The sequence below is a fragment of the Bufo bufo genome, chromosome 6 (genome assembly GCF_905171765.1).
Source record: "Bufo bufo chromosome 6, aBufBuf1.1, whole genome shotgun sequence".
Classification (NCBI taxonomy): Eukaryota; Metazoa; Chordata; class Amphibia; order Anura; family Bufonidae; genus Bufo; species Bufo bufo.
Window position 1 is genome coordinate 419,979,802 of NC_053394.1, and position 25,447 is coordinate 420,005,248.

The following is a 25,447-nucleotide window of genomic DNA, read 5'->3' on the forward strand; positions in this document are numbered from 1 at the left end:
AGCAGAACCAGATACCACAGTGCAGCACAGACTACTGCCCCAGCAGAACCAGATACCACAGTGCAGCACAGAATACTGCCCCAGCAGAACCAGATACCACAGTGCAGCACAGAATACTGCCCCAGCAGAACCAGATACCACAGTGCAGCACAGAATACTGCCCCAGCAGAACCAAATACCACAGCACAGCACAGAATACTGCCCCAGCAGAACCAGATACCACAGTGTAGCACATAATACTGCCCCAGCAGAACCAGATACCACAGGGCAGCACAGAATACTGCCCCAGCAGAACCAAATACCACAGTGCAGCACAGAATACTGCCCCAACAGAACCAGATACCACAGTGCAGCACAGAATACTGCCCCAGCAGAACCAAATACCACAGCGCAGCACAATATATCGCCCCAGCAGAACCAGATACCACAGTGCAGCACAGAATACTGAACCAGCAGAACCAGATACCACAGTACAGCACAGAATACTGCCCCAGCAGAACCAAATACCACAGCGCAGCAAAATATACCACCCCAGCAGAATCAGATACCACAGTGCAGCGCAGAATACTGCCCCAGCAGAACCAGATACCACAGTGCAGCACAGAATACTGCCCCAGCAGATCCAAATACCACAGTGCAGCACAGAATACTGCCCCAGCAGATCCAAATACCACAGTGCAGCACAGAATACTGCCCCAGCAGAACCAGATACCACAGTGCAGCACAAAATACTGCCCCAGCAGAACCAGATACCACAGTGCAGCACAGAATACTGCCCCAGCAGAACCAAATACCACAGTGCAGCACAGAATACTGCCCCAGCAGAACCAAGTACCACAGCGCAGCACAATATACCACCCCAGGAGAACCAGATACCACAGTGCAGCACAGAATACTGCCCCAGCAGAACCAGATACCACAGTGCAGCACAGAATACTGCCCCAGCAGAACCAAATACCACAGCGCAGCACAATATACCACCCCAGCAGAACCAGATACCACAGTGCAGCACAGAATACTGCCCCAGCAGAACCAAATACCACAGTGCAGCACAGAATACTACCCCAGCAGAACCAGATACCACAGTGCAGCACAGAATACTGCCCCAGCAGAACCAAATACCACAGTGCAGCACAGAATACTGCCCCAGCAGAACCAGATACCACAGTGCAGCACAGAATACTGCCCCTGCAGAACCAGATACCACAGTGCAGCACAGAATACTGCCCCAGCAGAACCAAATACCACAGTGCAGCACAGAATACTGCCCCAGCAGAACCAAATACCACAGTGCAGCACAGAATACTGCCCCAGCAGAACCAAATACCACAGTGCAGCACAAAATACTGCCCCAGCAGAACCAAATACCATAGTGCAGCACAATATACCACCCCAGCAGAACCAAATACCACAGTGCAGCACAGAATACTGCCCCAGCAGAACCAAATACCACAGTGCAGCACAAAATACTGCCCCAGCAGAACCAAATACCATAGTGCAGCACAATATACTACACCAGCAGAACCAAATACCACAGTGCAGCACAGAATACTGCCCCAGCAGAACCAGATACCACAGTGCAGCACAGAATACTGCCCCAGCAGAACCAGATACCACAGTGCAGCACAGAATACTGCCCCGGCAGAACCAGATACCACAGTGCAGCACAGCATACTGCCCCAGCAGAACCAGATACCACAGGGCAGCACAGAATACTGCCCCAGCAGAACCAAATACCACAGGGCAGCACAGAATACTGCCTCAGCAGAACCAAATACCACAGTGCAGCACAGAATACTGCCCCAGCAGAACCAGATACCACAGTGCAGCACAGAATACTGCCCCAGCAGAACCAGATACCACAGTGCAGCACAGAATACTGCCCCAGCAGAACCAGATACCACAGTGCAGCACAATATACTGCCCCAGCAGAACCAGATACTACAGTGCAGCACAGAATATTGCCCCAGCAGAACCAGATACCACAGTACAGCACAGAATACTGCCCCAGCAGAACAAAATACCACAGTGCAGCACATAATACTGCCTCAGCAGAACCAGATACCACAGTGCAGCACAGAATACCGCCCCAGCAGAACCAGATACCACAGTGCAGCACAGAATATTGCCCCAGCAGAACCAGATACTACAGTGCAGCACAATATACTGCCCCAGCAGAACCAGATACCACAGTGCAGCACAGAATACTGCCCCAGCAGAACCAAATACCACAGTGCAGCACAGAATACTGCCCCAGCAGAACCAGATACCACAGTGCAGCACAATATACTGCCCCAGCAGAACCAGATACTACAGTGCAGCACAATATACTGCCCCAGCAGAACCAGATACCACGGTGTAGCACACAATACTGCCCCAGCAGAACCAGATACCACAGTGCAGCACAGAATACTGCCCCAGCAGAACCAGATACCACAGTGCAGCACAGAATACTGCCCCAGCAGAACCAGATACCACAGTACAGCACAGAATACTGTCCCAGCAGAACCAGATACCACAGTGCAGCACAGAATACTGCCCCAGCAGAACCAGATACCACAGGGCAGCACAGAATACTGCCCCAGCAGAACCAGATCCCACAGTGCAGCACAGAATACTGCCCCAGCAGAACCAGATACCACAGTACAGCACAGAATACTGTCCCAGCAGAACCAGATACCACAGTGCAGCACAGAATACTGCCCCAGCAGAACCAGATACCACAGGGCAGCACAGAATACTGCCTCAGCAGAACCAGATACCACAGTGCAGCACAGAATACTGCCCCAGCAGAACCAGATACCACAGTGCAGCACAGAATACTGCCCCAGCAGAACCAGATACCACAGTGCAGCACAGAATACTGCCCCAGCAGAACCAAATACCACAGTACAGCACAGAATACCGCCCCAGCAGAACCAAATACCACAGTGCAGCACAGAATACTGCCCCAGCAGAACCAGATACCACAGTGCAGCACAGAATACTGCCCCAGCAGAACCAGATACCACAGTGCAGCTTAGAATAGTGCCTCAGCAGAACCAGATACCACAGTGCAGCACAGAATACTGCCCCAGCAGAACCAGATACCACAGTGCAGCACAGAATACTGCCTCAGCAGAACCAGATACCACAGTGCAGCACAGAATACTGCCCAAGCAGAACCAGATACCACAGTGCTGCACAATATACTGCCCCAGCAGAACCAAATACCACAGTGCAGCACAATATACCACCCCAGCAGAACCAAATACCACAGTGCAGCACAGAATATTGCCCCAGCAGAACCAGATACTACAGTGCAGCACAATATACTGCCCCAGCAGAACCAGATACCACAGTGCAGCACAGAATACTGCCCCAGCAGAACCAAATACCACAGTGCAGCACAGAATACTGCCCCAGCAGAACCAGATACCACAGTGCAGCACAATATACTGCCCCAGCAGAACCAGATACTACAGTGCAGCACAATATACTGCCCCAGCAGAACCAGATACCACGGTGTAGCACACAATACTGCCCCAGCAGAACCAAATACCAGAGTGCAGCACAATATATCACCCCAGCAGAACCAGATACCACAGTGCAGCACAATATACCACCCCAGCAGAACCAGATACCACAGTGCAGCACAGACTACTGCCACAGCAGAACCAGATACCACAGTGCAGCACAGAATACTGCCCCAGCAGAACCAGATACCACAGTGCAGCACAGAATACTGCCCCAGCAGAACCAGATACCACAGTGCAGCACAGAATACTGCCCCAGCAGAACCAAATACCACAGCACAGCACAGAATACCGCCCCAGCAGAACCAGATACCACAGTGTAGCACATAATACTGCCCCAGCAGAACCAGATACCACAGGGCAGCACAGAATACTGCCCCAGCAGAACCAAATACCACAGTGCAGCACAGAATACCGCCCCAACAGAACCAGATACCACAGTGCAGCACAGAATACTGCCCCAGCAGAACCAAATACCACAGTGCAGCACAGAATACTGCCCCAGAAGAACCAAATACCACAGTGCAGCACAGAATACTGCCCCAGCAGAACCAGATACCACAGTGCAGCATAGAATACTGCCCCAGAAGAACCAAATACCAGAGTGCAGCACAGAATACTGCGCCAGCAGAACCAGATACCACAGTGCAGCACAGAATACTGCCCCAGCAGAACCAGATACCACGGTGTAGCACACAATACTGCCCCAGCAGAACCAAATACCAGAGTGCAGCACAGAATACTGCCCCAGCAGAACCAGATACCACAGTGCAGCATAGAATACTGCCCCAGAAGAACCAAATACCACAGTGCAGCACAGAATACTGCCCCAGCAGAACCAGATACCACATTACAGCACAGAATACTGCCCCAGCAGAACCAAATACCACAGCGTAGCAAAATATACCATCCCAGCAGAACCAGATACCACGGTGTAGCACACAATACTGCCCCATCAGAACCAGATACCACAGTGCAGCACAGAATACTGCCCCAGCAGAACCAGATACCACAGTGCAGCACAGAATACTGCCCCAGCAGAACCAGATACCACAGTACAGCACAGAATACTGTCCCAGCAGAACCAGATACCACAGTGCAGCACAGAATACTGCCCCAGCAGAACCAGATACCACAGGGCAGCACAGAATACTGCCTCAGCAGAACCAGATACCACAGTGCAGCACAGAATACTGCCCCAGCAGAACCAGATACCACAGTGCAGCACAGAATACTGCCCCAGCAGAACCAGATACCACAGTGCAGCACAGAATACTGCCCCAGCAGAACCAGATCCCACAGTGCAGCACAGAATACTGCCCCAGCAGAACCAGATACCACAGTACAGCACAGAATACTGTCCCAGCAGAACCAGATACCACAGCGCAGCACAGAATACTGCCCCAGCAGAACCAGATACTACAGGGCAGCACAGAATACTGCCTCAGCAGAACCAGATACCACAGTGCAGCACAGAATACTGCCCCAGCAGAACCAGATACCACAGTGCAGCACAGAATACTGCCCCAGCAGAACCAGATACCACAGTGCAGCACAGAATACTGCCCCAGTAGAACCAAATACCACAGTGCAGCACAGAATACTGCCCCAGCAGAACCAAATACCACAGTGCAGCACAGAATACTGCCCCAGCAGAACCAGATACCACAGTACAGCACAGAATACTGCCCCAGCAGAACCAAGTACCACAGCGCAGCACAATATACCACCCCAGCAGAACCAGATACCACAGTGCAGCACAGAATACTGCCCCAGCAGAACCAGATACCACAGTGCAGCACAGAATACTGCCCCAGCAGAACCAAATACCACAGTGCAGCACAGAATACTGCCCCAGCAGAACCAAATACCACAGTGCAGCACAGAATACTGCCCCAGCAGAACCAAATACCACAGTGCAGCACAAAATACTGCCCCAGCAGAACCAGATACCACAGTGCAGCACAGAATACTGCCCCAGCAGAACCAGATCCCACAGTACAGCACAGAATACTGCCCCAGCAGAACCAAATACCATAGTGCAGCACAATATACCACCCCAGCAGAACCAAATACCACAGTGCAGCACAGAATATTGCCCCAGCAGAACCAGATACCACAGTGCAGCACAATATACCACCCCAGCAGAAACAGATACCACAGTGCAGCACAATATACAACCCCAGCAGAACCAAATACCATAGTGCATCCCAATATACCACCCCAGCAGAACCAAATACCACAGTGCAGCACAGAATACTGCCCCAGCAGAACCAGATACCACAGTGCAGCACAGAATACTGCCCCAGCAGAACCAGATACCACAGTGCAGCACAGAATACTGCCCCAGCAGAACCAGATACCACAGTGCAGCACAGAATACTGCCCTAGCAAAACCAGATACCACAGTGCAGCACAGAATACTGCCCCAGCAGAACCAGATACCACAGTGCAGCACAGAATACTGCCCCAGCAGAACCAGATACCACAGTGCAGCACAGAATACTGCCCCAGCAGAACCAAATACCACAGTGCAGCACAGAATACTGCCCCAGCAGAACCAAATACCACAGTGCAGCACAATATACTTCCCCTGCAGGAGCAAATACCACAGTGCAGCACAGAATACTGCCCCAGCAGAACCAGATACCACAGTGCAGCACAATATACCACACCAGCAGAACCAAATACCACAGTGCAGCACAATGTACTACCCCTGTAGAACCAGATACCACAGTGCAGCACAAAATACCGCCCCAGCAGAACCAAATACCACAGTGCAGCACAAAATACCGCCCCAGCAGAACCAAATACCACAGTGCAGCACAATATACCACCCCAGCAGAACCAAATACCACAGTGCAGCACAGAATATTGCCCTAGCAGAACCAGATACCACAGTGCAGCACAATATACTGCCCCAGCAGAACCAAATACCACAGTGCTGCACAAAATACCACCCCATCAAGAACCAAGAACCAAATACCACAGTGTAACACTAAATATTACGCCAGCAGAACTAGATACCATAGTCATCAAAAAATATAGCTGCCCAGCACAGTGTTCAACTATACCAGCATCCTTAGGACGGTGATACTTTTGAATTCAGGGGGGAATCTGCAGCTGCCGGCCAGGTGCGTTACCACCTGATGCTCCTACTCAAAATAAATTTTGAGAGCATCAGATACAGTAATTGTGTACCCACCCAGTAGCTATGAGGAGGGCTCATTTGGCTCCCTAGGCATTGGCCCACCTGGAAATTTCCCTATAGAGTCTATGCCCAGTCCGCTCCTGAACCCTAAACTAGTCAACCCTCTTTATATATGGTTCTCCTATGTGCAGTTGTTCCTATTGAACTGAATGAAGGATATTCACTGAGCTCAATGCACAAGGAATCTGTTTGATCCTGTCAGAGGAGCGAAGGCCAGAACGGCAACTATCACTGACACACTCAACTCCCTGGTGTGTATCAGGCCTTAAACACATACTTGAAAAACATTACATACAGCGCTACAAAACTTACAGGGTAATACAGCGCCACATACCTTTTACATCCAGTGATGTGTCTTCTGATGTAGATGTTCTCTTTTCTCATCTTCTCCATTCTGACCAGACCGCCATGATGATTTCTTTCAGCTCTCTGGCTTGTCTCTGCAGAGTTTGTAAAAAAAAAAAAAAATTTTAGTTTCCTACTTTTCCATCATCCCCCCACCTTCTGAATACCCCATCCTGCCGCCCCCAATACTGTGTCCGCTGTGCTCCCCAATACTATCCTGCAGAAATAGCCCCCCTGAAAATGCTAGTAACACACAGATTATTTGACAAAGTGCCCTAAAAAATCAATGCACCCAGCAAATAATGTCCCTGTCACTAATAGCGTAAACATAATGTCACCTAAAATGATTATGCTAAGCTGATAGTGTGCAGTGTGCACCCCCCCCCCCCCCCCCCCCAAAAAAAAAAAAAAAAACACACTAATAGTGCTCCCAAAAGTCCCGGCAATAGTAATAATTATCTATAAGAGTGCACTTAGTGTTAAAAGTGCCCCCAATAATAATGTCCCCATTGTGCCCATACTAGTAATCATCTTCCCCAAAGTTCTCCAGTAGTAGTAATTCTCATTAAAATGTGCACCAGTACAAAAAGTGCCTCCTTATAATGTGTGCCAGCACAAAAAAAATGCCCCCTTCTGTGTGCCAGGACAAAAAATATTCCTTTTTAGTGGCCCTAATAGAGTCAATATCCCCATAGTGCCCCTCATAATGCATGCAGTCCAAAAACATGACCCCACCCCCTTATGTGTGCAAGCCTCTATTCAGTGACCCATTAGATGCACCCATAGTGCTCTCCTCACTCCCAATGTCCCCATAGTGCCCTCAGCAGTTGGCCCCATAGAGCTCCCACAAATGTCCCCATAGTGCCCACAAATAGTTGGCCCCATAGTGTCCCCCCTTCCCATGGAAGATGGCTTTGTAGTGCTCCTCCCATCCCCATGGTCCCCAAATGTCCCCATAATGATGCCACTACATCATGGTGTAAAATAATAAACAATAAACACATATACTTACCTCAGCTGTCAGTGATGTGGTGCCGGCCTCTTCTGGCCTGTTTTCTGAGTCCTACACTGCCCAGCCCAGACGGCACAATGATGATTACATCATTGCGTCACCTTTGCTGGCCTATGACTGGGCCTGGAGGCTACCAGAGGCAATGGTGGGGCGTGGAGACATCCCCCCTGATGCAGTACCTAATGCATTGCTGTCCTGAGGACGGCAATACAAAATCAGCGGTGCACCACTGGCAAGGAGGACCAGGGGGAGTTTCCTTTCCTAGGGGAAGGGTTCTTTCTTCTGCATCTTTCTCTCTGTAACTGTCAAAGCTTCTAACAGAAGATATGGCTGGCAATAGTTGAAGATTTAAACTGAGCACGTGCAACCATCTTAGCGTGGGGGACAAGAAATAAGGAAAAGTACAAACAGCAGGTGGCGCTATAAAGATACATTTTATTGAATAGCTCCGTGGCTATGCCGAATCTTTAATTATAAGTAATTACAAAAGTATTAAGATCCAGGTGCTGGTTTGAAAAATACTAACAGCAACATACAGGGCCATCCCCAACCTCAATACATTTCTGAAGTAACCTTCTGATACTTCACCACACCTAAACCCCAGTCCACAGCCTGTCCCCTCAATACATCTCTGATCTAATCTGAAACATCTCACACATTCTCCAGTTCACAACTTGTCCACTCCATAAATCTCTGACCCAATCTCCCAATACCTTCTCACATGCAATCTTCAGTGCTCAAACTTTCCTTTTTATACATCTCTGACCTAATCTCCTGATACCTCACCACACATAATCTCCAATACAAAACCAGTCCTCTCCATACATCTCTGATCTAATCTCTCAATATTGTACATCCCCACATGTAATCTCCAGTCCACAACCCACAACCTGTCCCATCTATACATCTCTGACCCAATCTCCCATTTTATTCCACATCCTAATCTTCACTTGACCTTCTTCTTTGCTCTAGTTTGTCTGCTCCCCACATAATCTTTTCCAAGATTTCTCACATGCATCTCCCATACTCTGGAACTTGCTATCCTAACACATCCCACTCCTGCCCACTATCCAAACTTTCAAAACCATCAGAAAACCCATCTCTTCAAGAAGGCCACCACCTACAAAACCCTCTGTTGCCATCACACAGCCATATGAGCAGCTTCTACCCTCACGTGTTGTCTCCTTCCCTTGTAGACTGTAAACTCTTGTGGGACCTCTTACCGTCTCTACCAGTTGGTTAATAGATTCATGCCCTTTTTAGTTGTTTTGTATTATATCCGTGAACTAAAGGACAGAAGAAAAACATGTCGTCTATGGGAAAGAAGGCCCTAAAATGTGAATTATAACTTGCAAGGACTAAAAGGTACATTTAGAAATCTGCAGGTAGAGCTAATTAATTATTAGTCTGGCCTAACCAGGCTTTGTCATCCCGGAACATTTAGGCAAAGGAAGTTGTATGTTACACGATGTGAGGAGATTTAATCAGCAGGTGGTAGGATCTCCATGGAGAAAATAAGTGAAGTCTAGCAATCTACCAGCTGGAAAGCGCCAATGTATAGGACATGTTACATGATCTTTCCTCGCTATCATACATATGGTGTTTCCTACAGGTAGCCATTAAATCATTATCCACTTAGCCCAGGAGAGAATTGTTCTTGGCTCGTTTTTCCTTTTTGTCTGACCCGAAGTGTCTTCACTCGGTTCCCCTGGGCTCTAAAGCAGACATTGAAATCCTTCTTCTTTCCAATGGATGGTCAATCATCCGTCCTTTTCAAAGAATTTGCCAATGGTTCCCCGGGGCAGCAAGCAGCGCTCTCTGTTTTGCTTGTCGCGATAATATGCTAATCCATGAAAAGTGGCCATTAATCTTCCACAGATTCTTTCATTTGTCAAAAGCTGCCGCAAACTGCTGGGAAAGAAAACTTGGCCTTCGTTGTGTTTTTGAAATTTTCTAAAGATTTTTTTTTCTTTAATAATACCTTTCTCCTAATCACAAAAACATCTGATGAGTAGATGGGGATTTGAAAAGACGGCAGAACAAGGAGTTGATGCTGGAGTCGTAAAAGTTATAGCTGCTCGTTAACTTTAGTAAAAATTAACCAATTACACGTGGCAGAAATTTTCCAAGCTTGTGCAATAATAATATATTTAAAAGTAGTAATAATAGAATATATATTCATTGACATAAAATATATAATACATCCCACACCAAGAAAGAGTTGCTTTCATTGAATGAAACTTTTTATATGTGAATGTAATGATGATATATGTAAGTGATTACAATATTAAAGGGAAAGGAGAAGTTTATTGGGGAAAACTATACAATTGGAAGGAGGCTCTAGGACCCTCTTGGGCACCTCTAGCCTGGATACAAGATGAAATATGGCCTCTAGCCTGGATACAAGATATGATATGGCCTCTAGCCTGGATATAAGATTAAATACGGCCTCTAGTCTGGATACAAGATGAGATATGTCCTCTAGCCTGGATATAAGATTAAATACCGCCTCTAGTTGCGATACAAGATGAGCTACAGCCTCTAGTCTGGATACAAGATAAGATACGTCCACTAGTCTGGATACAAGATAAGATACGTCCACTAGCCTGCATACAAGATGAGATACAGTCTCTAGCCTGGATACAAGATGAGATACAGCCTCTAGCAAGGATACAATATGAGATACAGCCTCTACCCTGAATAAAATATGAGATATGGCCTCTAGTCTGGATACAAGATGAGATACAGCCTCTAGCCTGGATACAAGAAAAGATACAGCCTCTAGTCTGGATACAAGATGAGATACAACCTCTAGCCTGGATACAAGATGAGATACGGTTGGACATGGAGTCAATTGTATGATATCCTGAGGCACATTTGCCCACAGATGTTACAGTTGGACCTGTAGATCCTGTACACTCATAGGTTGCTCTAGCGGGCATCTCAGCAGGTCCCTTAAAGGCTGGATTGGTTATAAACCTGGTGACCAGGCTGCCAAGAAAGTGTTGTAATCTGGAAGAGACATTCCTGTGAAACCCATCCTGTGTGTGGGTGATCATTATCCTGCTGAAAAATGGCAGTTGGAAGTCCTGCCATAAGAGGAACATATGTGGCGGTAGGATGTCCTGCAGATATCGCTGAGCTGTTTGTGTCCCTCGTACCACTGCTAGAGGTGACCGACTGCCGTATGCGATGGCTCCCCAGATCATCACACCAGAAGTTGGGGTAGTGTGTCGCTCCACAGCAATGTCAGGTTTTAAGAGCTGACCACGAGGCCTCCATGCTCAAACCCAATCTTTTGGGATCCCAAACAGAAACAGGATTCAGCGCTAAAGATGATACAGTTCCAGTCCATAGCAGTCCATGTTTCTAGCTCATGACACCATTGCAATTTAAGGCAACAGTGACTGGCTGTTAATGGCAGGACACATGGACAAAGTGACACCAAATGTCATTCTGCTAAGTACCTGGAAATGGTCCGGACAGAGAAAGGAGTGTGTAATGAAGGAGCCACCTGTATCTAGATGGTGGACAATCACACCGTGGGAGCTGCTTGTGCTTGTCCAAGGATAAAACAATCCTTATTACTAGTAGTCCGTCTGGGTCTTTTAAACTTTCTCTTCAGTTTGCATTACAAAAATGCAGGCTCTGCTGGTGTCCAAAGCAGGGGTTTCAGAATACATCGCACCACCCTTGGTCCTTCAGCATGGTAATTAGATAATCATACATTTAATTGCCCCCTATCCCATCCTTTCCCTAACATTCCCAATTAATTTTTACCTCAAGAGGAAGCACTTATAATATCCTAATACCTGTCGCAATATCAGCAGTTTGGGCATAACATCCAACTGATCATACTAAAATAATTTAAGGAGAAATCCTACCAGCATACCCCTCATACTGACCATGAGAGGTTTAGAAGAAGGTAAAGGCTTTGGACACCTTATTCCATATGGAAAAAAAAGTTTCTGTATTTTTTCTTCTGTAACTTGCATTTGTGGTCGTGGCCACCAGGTACGTACCTGACCCTACCTGGGATACCTAACCCTAAGCGGTCAGAGTTGTGCCGCAACCGCGTCGTGGAGGGACGCCTGAAAGAGGGCATCCTCTTTGAGAGTAGCAGGAAAAGGGGGCTGGGTGGGAGGGAGAACACTGTACGCCGTACACGTGTGGGAGGGCGCCGGCCGCTGATGTAGGCAGCCAAGCCCCTCCCACAAATACAGGCCAATGAATCGGCCTTACACTTGTGGTAGTGGCCACCAGGTACGTACCTGACCCTACCTGGGATACCTAACCCTAAGCGGTCAGAGTTGTGCCGCAACCGCGTCGTGGAGGGACGCCTGAAAGAGGGCAAAAGACATACTGATAGGCAAAAGTAATTTATTGCGACGTTATTACAAAGCCAGGTTCTGAAAAGCTGTTGACATTTCAGTATCGGGGTGAGGTATGTAACGGGTGAAACATGCCGAGTGCCAACGCCCTAATTTCTGAATGACGTGTGCTGGTACTTGATTCTTGGATGCTGCAGACGCAGCGCCTATGCGGAACGAATGTCCTGAAATAGTGGAGGGGTCACAGCCCAGGCTGGCCACCAGTGACCTGACGTGGGATACGAACTGATGGGTGGTGAGTGGAACCACCCCGAAGGGCAACAGTGGACTGTTAGGCCCAGACCCCGACAAGGCGGACCGTAGCTGACGGAGCACCGTGACGGGGCACCATTGGTGTGACGTGGGAAAGAAGGACACCGGGACAGGGGGGCCCACCTGGGAGGTCTTGGACGTCCTGAGCAGTAACGTGAACCCTTCGGTGTTCTGGACCAGCTGGCTGACCGTGAGGAACTTGCTACTGCCGGAAGAACAAGTGAACTCCCCAGGCCTCAGAAAGCCGTAAAAGGCTAAATAGATGGCAGATTTGAGTACCAAGCTGGGCAAAACCCCGAAAGGATTACTGTCCAGGACGTCGGATAGATTGCGGAAAGGGGCCCGGTGACCGCTTGCCTACGCCCTTGGCCTTGATGTCCGCATTAGCTTAAGCCCTTGAGTGCGGCTTTGACAGCGTGCATGGCGAACACTGATGGTCGTTCGGGATGACTAACAGAGAGGAAATGTTGTACACCCGCTAGGTACGACCTCACCGTACTGTGGGAGAGCTTGTGCACTAAGTGGCAGTAGCCAATGAACGCCAGGATGTGATCTGGAAAACTGGATTCCCCCTGAGGACATTCCCCCTGGAACCTGCGGAACATCTTCCACCCGGTGTGGTACGCTCTGGTCGTGTTGGGCGAGAGGGAATTGCGAATCAGAGCGTGGGCCGTCTCAAGGTTGTCGATTACGCTAACATTAAGGACTCGTGAGGAGGAACGGTGGCACCTGTCGCATCTGCCTCTGGCATGATCTGAAAGAAACGGGAAAAGTTAGCCCTCGATAAGGCGTCGGCAGCCAAGTTTCGCTCACCTGGCACATGCGCGCTACGAACGTGGAAATGGTGGTGTAGGGAGAGCTGTACTAACCGTCTAAGGAAGGACATGACATGGCTTGACTTTGATGACCCACTGTCTATGATGTCTACCACGGCTGCGTTGTCAGTCACAAACAGGACGGACTGATTCGCCCAAAGACTGCCCCATATGTGAGCAGCTACCACAATGGGGTACAGCTCGAACAGTGCCGAGGTTTGGAGGAACCCTGGGATTAGTTCCGCCTCGGCAGGCCATCCGTCTGCAACCCAGTGAGTGCCAAATATAGCGGCAAACCCTGTGCCGGCCGCCGCGTCTGAAAAGACTAAGGGGGACTGACACGACAGCTCGGGAACGAATAGGGACACCCCGTTCCACCGGTCCAGAAAATGGTCCCACATACGGAGATCCGCTAAGGCCTGACTGTCCAGACGCACTGGGCTGTCCTGTTCTGGGGCGGTGCTTAAGAGCGCCAGCAGGCGGGATATGAACGTTCTGCCCTGCGGAATGATGCGCATGGCAAAATTTAACATGCCCAGTAGCGACTGAAGATCAGTCTTAGTGACCACTGACTTGACTGAAAACCTGTGGATCACTTCTCTGACTCTCGTTAGCTTGTCCGCAGGTAACCTGGCTAACATGTGTTGGGAGTCTAACTCGATGCCCAGAAAGGTGATCACGGTGGACGGGCCCTCTACTTCCTTGGAAGAAACTGGTACCCCCAACTGGGAGAAACACCTTAGCAGCTTCCCCAGCCCCAGAGGAGCAGCCCCTGGCCTCTCAATCAGTAGGAAGTCATCTAAGTAATGGATGACGAATTCGCAGCGAACCTTGTGTACCAGAACCCAGTGAAGGGCTTGAGCCAGCTGATCGAAGAGCCAGGGGCTGCTCCTGGAACCAAAGGTGAGTTTTGTGGCGAAATAATACAGGCCTCTCCACCTGATACCGTGCCATTGCCAGAGTGCTGGCATGATGGGGAGCAATTTAAAGGCGTCCGATATATCTGCTTTGGACAACACGGACCCGGGACCTGTCTTCATGATGATGGCGATGGCCTGGTCTATAGAAGAATACCTCATACCAACTTCTTCCGAAGGAATGAGGGATTTGAGGCTGGGGACCTGGGAGCCATGTGGGGCAGACAAGTCAATGATGAGTCTCTCCTTCTTACTGAACTTGCCTGTGACGACCCCCACGGGACTGACTCTCCACCGTTGAAATGGGGGCACTTCGAAAGGACCAATTAAGAACCCTTTGTCTAACTCGGACTCTATGAGTGTGTCTACTGAGCCAGGATTCCTTTCGGCTGACTGAAGGTTCCTACACTCGTGTGTGACCTCTGGGGTCGTGATTAACCCCGTGTGGAAACCCTCATGAAACCCTGATACCAGAAACTGCACAAACCCTGGATTATGATGACCTTGCAATTGTAGCTGTAGACGACTAGTATTGACCACGCTCATGTAATTCTTCACCGATTTTAATGAGCAAGCTACTCGGGGGTGGGCCCTAAAGCAGTTGGTACAGATATGCAACAAACGGCATTGCCCGAAATTACAAGACGCGTAATTAAAATTGTTGCATATCTGGGCCCTACCTAACTGGACAATGGGTCGTCCTAGTTTATCTACCGAATTGGGGGGTCTGAAGATGTCGAGTGGTCCCGCTGAAGAGCCGGAGGGGTATGATGTCGTGCTGACAGCCGACTTATGGCACCACTCAACTGAGTGGAAGATAGACTGACAGGCAGAACAGGAGGGAGCTTTCAGGCCTGCAAAGTGTCTGCAGAACAACTCTGTGTCCAAGACGGACCAGTCTGTGACATGTTGAAATTGGGACAGGGCCGCAGCTGCTTTGGCTGAGAACGAACAGTGGTAATCATAGAACGCGTTCCCACCATACCTATGACCCAATTCTGTGACCCGAAAGAGGTACAGGTCTAGTTCCTCCCTCCTGTCCGGCCTGGCAGAACAAATGACGTCCCTGAAAAGGCTGAAAGCCATGACGAACTCTGGAATGTTCAATTTGCGATTGAGCCGGTGGTCGCGGCTTCTCAGGACCACCGACACTTCCCCGCAAGCTATGACCTTGTTGTCGGAAAGGTCCCTGGAGGCTATTAGTAGAGAAGCGAGATTGACATCCCTACCCTCTAGGATGTCCTTTCTGATGCTTATGGGGACAAAATGAGACGGAGTCACGTTGGGGACTGGCTGGGCAGTGCGAATGTCTGCCGCGGCAGAGGTGGAGGCGACCGGAGGCTCGGGGGAAGAGACCGACACTGCTGAGTTGTGAGCCTCGACTGACTCTAGTCTAGCCTGTATGGACGTGACGGCCGACGTCAAATTGTTCAGCATGAGGTGTAATTGGGCCAGCGATGTTTGTATCGTGGTTGCGGGGGGATCACCGCTGCTGGGCACCAGGGAGTCTTTCCATAGCCGGTATAGCTCCGCTTTTCTGGCAGATGCCGGGAAAGGAACGCCCCGCCTCGTCAGCTCCGCCATCAGCTTGGGAATAGTCCAAGCACGCAGGGATAGCGTACTGCCCCCTTCGGACGACCCTGCAGCGTTTTCATGCACTGATGCTTCCATAATGTCAGACGCGTGCGACATCGCAGCTGTGGAAACAATAACGCAAGGTGACCGACTACCCTGGGCGACCACCCGTGTCCGTGAAGCTGTTTGACAACGTGGTAGAAAAGGTGCACTGTCCCTGTGAAGCACGCACACTAACCCCAGAAAGGCCGTGAAAGAGTGGCCAGGAACCGCCACCCGGAAGTACACGCTAGGAGACCTGACTTACTTACCAACTGAGGAACTATGCGCTCTAAACCCCGCGGATGTTTTTTTTTTTTTTTTTGGAAAAGGAACAACCTGGACGTAAAACAGTGCATGAGACCACTCCCTTGCTAACGATCAATACCTCCCGCCACTGGTGTGAACCCCCACTACCTTGTTCAAAAGAAAACTCGAGTGAAATCCTAGGCTGACTTCTCTTGTTTTTTTTGTTTTTTTTCAGACCTGGGAAACAAACAACACAAAGAAACCAGTCAATGCACGAGGTACAACTGATGGAGCACGAGCTGTGAGTTGTGGATTTGATCAATGGATGGGGGCGGCATTGATTGACGTTGTCCACCCCCTGTCTCTGTCTGTCGTTTGTGGTGAACCCCTACCTACCTAAGCAGCACGGCGGCCCGTGCCAGACTTTAGGTGTGCGCGAGGCGCGGGCCATTGCGTCCCCCACCGTGCTCCACTGTGAACCGCGTGGGGAGCGCGGAGCTCCCTGGCACCGAGGACCAAGTGGGGGGATACCTTTGAGCAACGGCTCGCGCCTCACACAACACGATTTTGTGCCACGTGGAGAGCTAACGCGAGTCCCTGGCAGGGTGCGCAGTGCGGGGGGGCCCCTTGCGTTCGAGGGCTGGCCCGCCCGCCGGCTGAGCACTCCTGCCGCGTGGGGAGCCTCGCAGCCCTCAGGCATGAACCGACACAGGGAGGGCCCCCGGTGGTGAGGGCCTATCCCTGCCGATAACGGAATGCCGCGTGGGGGGCCTCACCGGTCCCTGGTGGAGTGCTCAGTGCGAGGGTGCCCTCCTGCCGTCTGAGGGCCGACCCTCCGCCGGCTGAGCGCCTCCACCGCGTGGGGAAACGGCGTTGCCCCCTGGCATGATTTGGAACAGGGGGAAGCTTAACATGACGCAGCCTTCCCCCTTTTTACCAATTAACAACGTGCCGCGTGGGAGGCCCACCGCTCCCTGGTGGAGTGCTCAGTGCGGTGGTGCCCCCCTTTTTCAGAGGGGCCGACCCACCGCCGGCTGGGCATCTCCACCGCGTGGGGACACGGTGGTGCCTCCTGGCTTGGACAGAGACGGGGGGGGGGGGCCTGTGTGGCCTTGCCCCACCCCGATTGTGGCAAGGAGGGGCCACATGGAGCCGCCCCGCTCCCCGACAGAGCGCTCATGGCAGGGGCGCCTCCCCCCAACTGGGGGGCCGGCCCGCCGCTGAGGGGCACGCCCACCACGTGGGGGAGCGGGCAGCACCGGCTGGACATGGAGCGTGGGAGGTGGCCTGAAGAGGTGGACGGGGGGCGGCCTCTCCTGGCCGTGGGCCCCGCCCCCCGCCGGCGAGCGACCACCACGCACGACCTAAGCGGCGGAGGAGGGGAGCGCCGTCTCCGTCGGCTACACCACCTCCGTCGGAAAAACGAAGTGCCGCCGCCCACGGGCGGGAGGGAACCCTCTACCGTCGAGGCCCCGCTCCCCCGTTGCCAACCTCTGCCGGAGCCCCCGCCCGCTGTGAGCGGAGAACGAGGGCATGTGAAGTGGTCCAGAGCGTGGGACCCGCTTACCAACGGGGCCGACCGCACCACCGGACATCGACTTACCTGGCCTGTTCGGCAGGACTGTCAGGTACAACGCACGCTCCGGAACTCTAGAACTCTGTACGCCGTACACGTGTGGGAGGGCGCCGGCCGCTGATGTAGGCAGCCAAGCCCCTCCCACAAATACAGGCCAATGAATCGGCCTTACACGTATCACAATACATTGCAAGCTGCTCGATTCCCGTCAGTCTCCTAGTTCCTCCACTCTCCTCATGTCAGTATTATGTGGTTTGAGCTTAGATACATGTTCATGACAAGAGAAAATTGTCTGAGACTAAGCTTTAGAGGCAGAAGGGAACTGAGCAGCTTGCCTTATATTGTAATGCGTGCAAGCTATGTGAGAAATGTTATAAAATATTGTTGCCAATTAAAACCAATTGCAGAAAAGTCTTACTGGTTTAGATGCCTCAACTGCTGGTCTTCCAAATTTGGTTTCTAATATTCTAATTACACTTGACCCAGTAACGAGGACCTGTAGGCACATACTGGATTTCCATAGTGAACAATGGAAGGCGCACAGCTATAGAATGCAGCAAACATTACAACTCCGCTAGAAGAAAACCTTTGTTGTTCTTGGTCATCCGATCTCTTCAAATAATATTGGTTCCACCTTGACAAAGAGGCTCAGTTACCATTCACGGATATTCACGGATATTTAATAGGAACTGAAATTGTGTTATCAAAACCCTGAATATTACAGCATGCCCCCACTCAGACGGGTTTTCTGGCCTTTGCTCGCGTGTGTCAGACCCCTCGGTTCTCCCTCTCTGGTTACATTTCCTGGCACTTTATAGACAGAGTCGCAATTCCAATCTTTTTCACCTCAGGTAACTCCAGGGAAGTTTGACCTCTTAATGGTACAGATACTATATTACACTAAATGTATGTGAAAACGTAGTCTATATGCCAAGCTTAATATTGGAAAGTGAAATTTCACCCCATAGGTACATTTACGTGGATTCCAAAAGGGGAAAAAGGAAACGTGTGAAAGCTGTGCTTTTTATGGTACAGAATTTTGAGTAAATAAATGCTGCTAAATGTTTTCTATTGATTTTACCATATAATAGAAAAAACTTGGATTTAACATTTACCAGAATTCAAGGGGATAGAAGACAGTGGTGTTACTGGAAGGTCCTACCAATAATATCTTCTTGCAGAGCAACTTCTGGACCAGCTCAGAGGCTACTGCAACCTTTGCAACTTAGATGACATTGAAAACGCACACATGTGATGTCATAGATAGTGCAGTCACGGTACAGGGATATGTGCACAGTGATGTCACAGTACAGGGATAGTGTACACAGTGATGTCACAGTACAGGATAATGTACACAGTGATGTCATAGTACAGGCATAATGTACACAGTGATGTCACAGTACAGGATAATGTACACAGTGATGTCATAGTACAGGGATATGTGCACAGTGATGTCACAATACAGGATAATGTACACAGTGATGTCACAGTACAGGGATATGTGCACAGTGATGTCACAGTACAGGAATAGTGTACACAGTGATGTTACAGTACAGGATAATGTACACAGTGATGTCACAATACAGGATAATGTACACAGTGATGTCATAGTACAGGGATAATGTACACAGTGATGTCACAGTACAGGATAATATACATACACAGTGATGTCACAGTGCAGGATAATATACACAGTGATGTCACAGTACAGGATAATGTACACAGTGATGTCACAGTACAATATAATGTACACAGTGATGTCACAGTACAGGGATAATGTACACAGTGATGTCACAGTACAGGATAATAAACATAAACAGGGATATCACAGAACAGGATAATGTACACTGTGATGTCACAGTACAGGATAATGTACACAGTGATGTCACAGTACAGGGATAATGTACACAGTGATGTCACAGTACAGGATAATGTACACAGTGATGTCACAGTACAGGGATAATGTACACAGTGATGTCACAGTACAGGGATAATATACATAAACAGTGATGTCACAGTACAGGGATAATATACACAGTGATGTCACGGTACAATATAATGTAAACAGTGATGTCACAGTACAGGATAGTGTACACAGTGATGTCACAGTACAGGGATATGTGCACAGTGATGTCACAGTACAGGGATAGTGTACACAGTGATGTCACAGTACAGGATAATGTACACAGTGTTGTCATAGTACAGGGATATGAGCACAGTGATGTCACAATACAGGATAATGTACACAGTGATGTCACAGTACAGGGATATGTGCACAGTGATGTCACAGTACAGGGATAGTGTACACAGTGATGTCACAGTACAGGATAATGTACACAGTGATGTCATAGTACAGGGATAATGTACACAGTGATGTCACAATACAGGATAATGTACACAGTGATGTCATAGTACAGGGATAATATACACAGTGATGTCACAGTACAATATAATGTACACAGTGATGTCACAGTACAGGATAATGTACACAGTGATGTCACAGTACGGGATAATGTACACAGTGATGTCACAGTACAGGGATAATATACACAGTGATGTCACAGTACAGGATAATGTACACAGTGATGTCACAGTACAGAAATAATATACACAGTGATGTCACAGTACAATATAATGTACACAGTGATGTCACAGTACAGGGATAATGTACACAGTGATGTCACAGTACAGGGATAGTGTACACAGTGATGTCACAGTACAGGATAATGTAAACAGTGATGTCACAGTACAGGATAATGTACACAGTGATGTCACAGTAAAGGATAATGTACATAGTGATGTCACAGTACAGGATAATGTACACAGTGATGTCACAGTACAGGGATAATGTACACAGTGAAGTCACAGTACAGGGATAATGTACACAGTGATGTCACAGTACGGGATAATGTACACAGTGATGTCACAGTACAGGGATAGTGTACACAGTGATGTCACAGTACAGGGATAGTGTACACAGTGATGTCACAGTACAGCATAATGTACACAGTGATGTCATAGTACAGGATAATGTACACAGTGATGTCACAGTACAGGATAATGTACACAGTGATGTCACAGTACAGGGATAGTGTACACAGTGATGTCACAGTACAGGATAATGTACACAGTGATGTCATAGTACAGAGATATGTGCACAGTGATGTCACAATACAGGATAATGTACACAGTGATGTCACAGTACAGGGATATGTGCACAGTGATGTCACAGTACAGGGATAGTGTACACAGTGATGTCACAGTACAGGATAATGTACACAGTGATGTCATAGTACAGGGATAATGTACACAGTGATGTCACAATACAGGATAATGTACACAGTGATGTCATAGTACAGGGATAATATACACAGTGATGTCACAGTACAATATAATGTACACAGTGATGTCACAGTACAGGATAATGTACACAGTGATGTCACAGTACGGGATAATGTACACAGTGATGTCACAGTACAGGGATAATATACACAGTGATGTCACAGTACAGGATAATGTACACAGTGATGTCACAGTACAGAAATAATATACACAGTGATGTCACAGTACGGGATAATGTACACATTGATGTCACAGTACAGAGATAATGTACACAATGATGTCACAGTACGGGGATAGTGTACACAGTGATGTCACAGTACAGGATAATGTACACAGTGATGTCACAGTACAGGATAATGTACACAGTGATGTCACAGTACAGGATAATGTACATAGTGATGTCACAGTACAGGATAATGTACACAGTGATGTCACAGTACAGGGATAATGTACACAGTGAAGTCACAGTACAGGGATAATGTACACAGTGATGTCACAGTACAGATAATGTACACAGTGATGTCACAGTACAGGGATAGTGTACACAGTGATGTCACAGTACAAAGATAGTGTACACAGTGATGTCACAGTACAGCATAATGTACACAGTGATGTCATAGTACAGGATAATGTACACAGTGATGTCACAGTACAGGATAATGTACACAGTGATGTCACAGTATAGGGATAGTGTACACAGTGATGTCACAGTGCAGGATAATGTACACAGTGATGTCATAGTACAGGGATAATGTACACAGTGATGTCACAGTACAGGATAATATACATACACAGTGATGTCACAGTGCAGGATAATGTACACAGTGATGTCACAGTACAGGGATAATGTACACAGTGATGTCACAGTACAGGGATAATATACATAAACAGTGATGTCACAGTACAGGGATAATATACACAGTGATGTCACGGTACAATATAATGTACACAGTGATGTCACAGTACAGGATAATGTACACAGTGATGTCACAGTACAGGGATAATATACACAGTGATGTCACGGTGCAATATAATGTACACAGTGATGTCACAGTACAGGATAATGTACACAGTGATGTCACAGTACAGGATAATGTACACAGTGATGTCACAGTACAGGATAATGTACACAGTGATGTCACAGTACAGGGATAATGTACACAGTGATGTAACAGTACAGGGATAATGTACACAGTGATGTCACAGTACAGGATAATATACACAGTGATGTCACAGTACAGGATAATATACACAGTGATGTCACAGTACAGGATAATGTACACAGTGATGCCACAGTACAGGAATAATGTACACTGTGATGTCATAGTACAGGGATAATGTACACAGTGATGTCACAGTACAGGATAATGTACACAGTGAAGTCACAGTACAGGATAATGTACACAGTGATGTCACGGTACAGAAATAATATACACAGTGATGTCACAGTACAATATAATGTACACAGTGATGTCACAGTACAGGATAATGTACACAGTGATGTCATAGTACAGGGATAATGTACACAGTGATGTCACAATACAGGATAATGTACACAGTGATGTCATAGTACAGGGATAATATACACAGTGATGTCACAGTACAATATAATGTACACAGTGATGTCACAGTACAGGATAATGTACACAGTGATGTCACAGTACAGCATAATGTACACAGTGATGTCATAGTACAGGATAATGTACACAGTGATGTCACAGTACAGGATAATGTACACAGTGATGTCACAGTACAGGGATAGTGTACACAGTGATGTCACAGTGCAGGATAATGTACACAGTGATGTCATAGTACAGGGATAATGTACACAGTGATGTCACAGTACAGGATAATATACATACACAGTGATGTCACAGTGCAGGATAATGTACACAGTGATGTCACAGTACAGGGATAATGTACACAGTGATGTCACAGTACAGGGATAATATACATAAACAGTGATGTCACAGTACAGGGATAATATACACAGTGATGTCACGGTACAATATAATGTACACAGTGATGTCACAGTACAGGATAGTGTACACAGTGATGTCACAGTACAGGGATAATATACACAGTGATGTCACGGTGCAATATAATGTACACAGTGATGTCACAGTACAGGATAATGTACACAGTGATGTCACAGTACAGGATAATGTACACAGTGATGTCACAGTACAGGATAATGTACACAGTGATGTCACAGTACAGGGATAATGTACACAGTGATGTAACAGTACAGGGATAATGTACACAGTGATGTCACAGTACAGGATAATATACACAGTGATGTCACAGTACAGGATAATATACACAGTGATGTCACAGTACAGGATAATGTACACAGTGATGCCACAGTACAGGAATAATGTACACTGTGATGTCATAGTACAGGGATAATGTACACAGTGATGTCACAGTACAGGATAATGTACACAGTGAAGTCACAGTACACGATAATGTACACAGTGATGTCACGGTACAGAAATAATATACACAGTGATGTCACAGTACAATATAATGTACACAGTGATGTCACAGTACAGGATAATGTACACAGTGATGTCATAGTACAGGGATAATGTACACAGTGATGTCACAATACAGGATAATGTACACAGTGATGTCATAGTACAGGGATAATATACACAGTGATGTCACAGTACAATATAATGTACACAGTGATGTCACAGTACAGGATAATGTACACAGTGATGTCACAGTACGGGATAATGTACACAGTGATGTCACAGTACAGGGATAATATACACTGTGATGTCACAGTACAGGATAATGTACACAGTGATGTCACAGTACAGAAATAATATACACAGTGATGTCACAGTACGGGATAATGTACACATTGATGTCACAGTACAGGGATGATGTACACAGTGATGTCACAGTACGGGGATAGTGTACACAGTGATGTCACAGTACAGGATAATGTACACAGTGATGTCACAGTACAGGATAATGTACACAGTGATGTCACAGTACAGGATAATGTACATAGTGATGTCACAGTACAGGATAATGTACACAGTGATGTCACAGTACAGGGATAATGTACACAGTGAAGTCACAGTACAGGGATAATGTACACAGTGATGTCACAGTACAGATAATGTACACAGTGATGTCACAGTACAGGGATAGTGTACACAGTGATGTCACAGTACAAAGATAGTGTACACAGTGATGTCACAGTACAGCATAATGTACACAGTGATGTCATAGTACAGGATAATGTACACAGTGATGTCACAGTACAGGATAATGTACACAGTGATGTCGCAGTACAGGGATAGTGTACACAGTGATGTCACAGTACAGGATAATGTACACAGTGATGTCATAGTACAGGGATAATGTACACAGTGATGTCACAGTACAGGATAATATACATACACAGTGATGTCACAGTGCAGGATAATGTACACAGTGATGTCACAGTACAGGGATAATGTACAGAGTGATGTCACAGTACAGGGATAATGTACACAGTGATGTCACAGTACAGGGATAATATACATAAACAGTGATGTCACAGTACAGGGATAATATACACAGTGATGTCACGGTACAATATAATGTACACAGTGATGTCACAGTACAGGATAGTGTACACAGTGATGTCACAGTACAGGGATAATATACACAGTGATGTCACGGTGCAATATAATGTACACAGTGATGTCACAGTACAGGATAATGTACACAGTGATGTCACAGTACAGGATAATGTACACAGTGATGTCACAGTACAGGATAATGTACACAGTGATGTCACAGTACAGGGATAATGTACACAGTGATGTAACAGTACAGGGATAATGTACACAGTGATGTCACAGTACAGGATAATATACACAGTGATGTCACAGTACAGGATAATATACACAGTGATGTCACAGTACAGGATAATGTACACAGTGATGCCACAGTACAGGAATAATGTACACTGTGATGTCATAGTACAGGGATAATGTACACAGTGATGTCACAGTACAGGATAATGTACACAGTGAAGTCACAGTACAGGATAATGTACACAGTGATGTCACGGTACAGAAATAATATACACAGTGATGTCACAGTACAATATAATGTACACAGTGATGTCACAGTACAGGATAATGTACACAGTGATGTCATAGTACAGGGATAATGTACACAGTGATGTCACAGTACAGGAT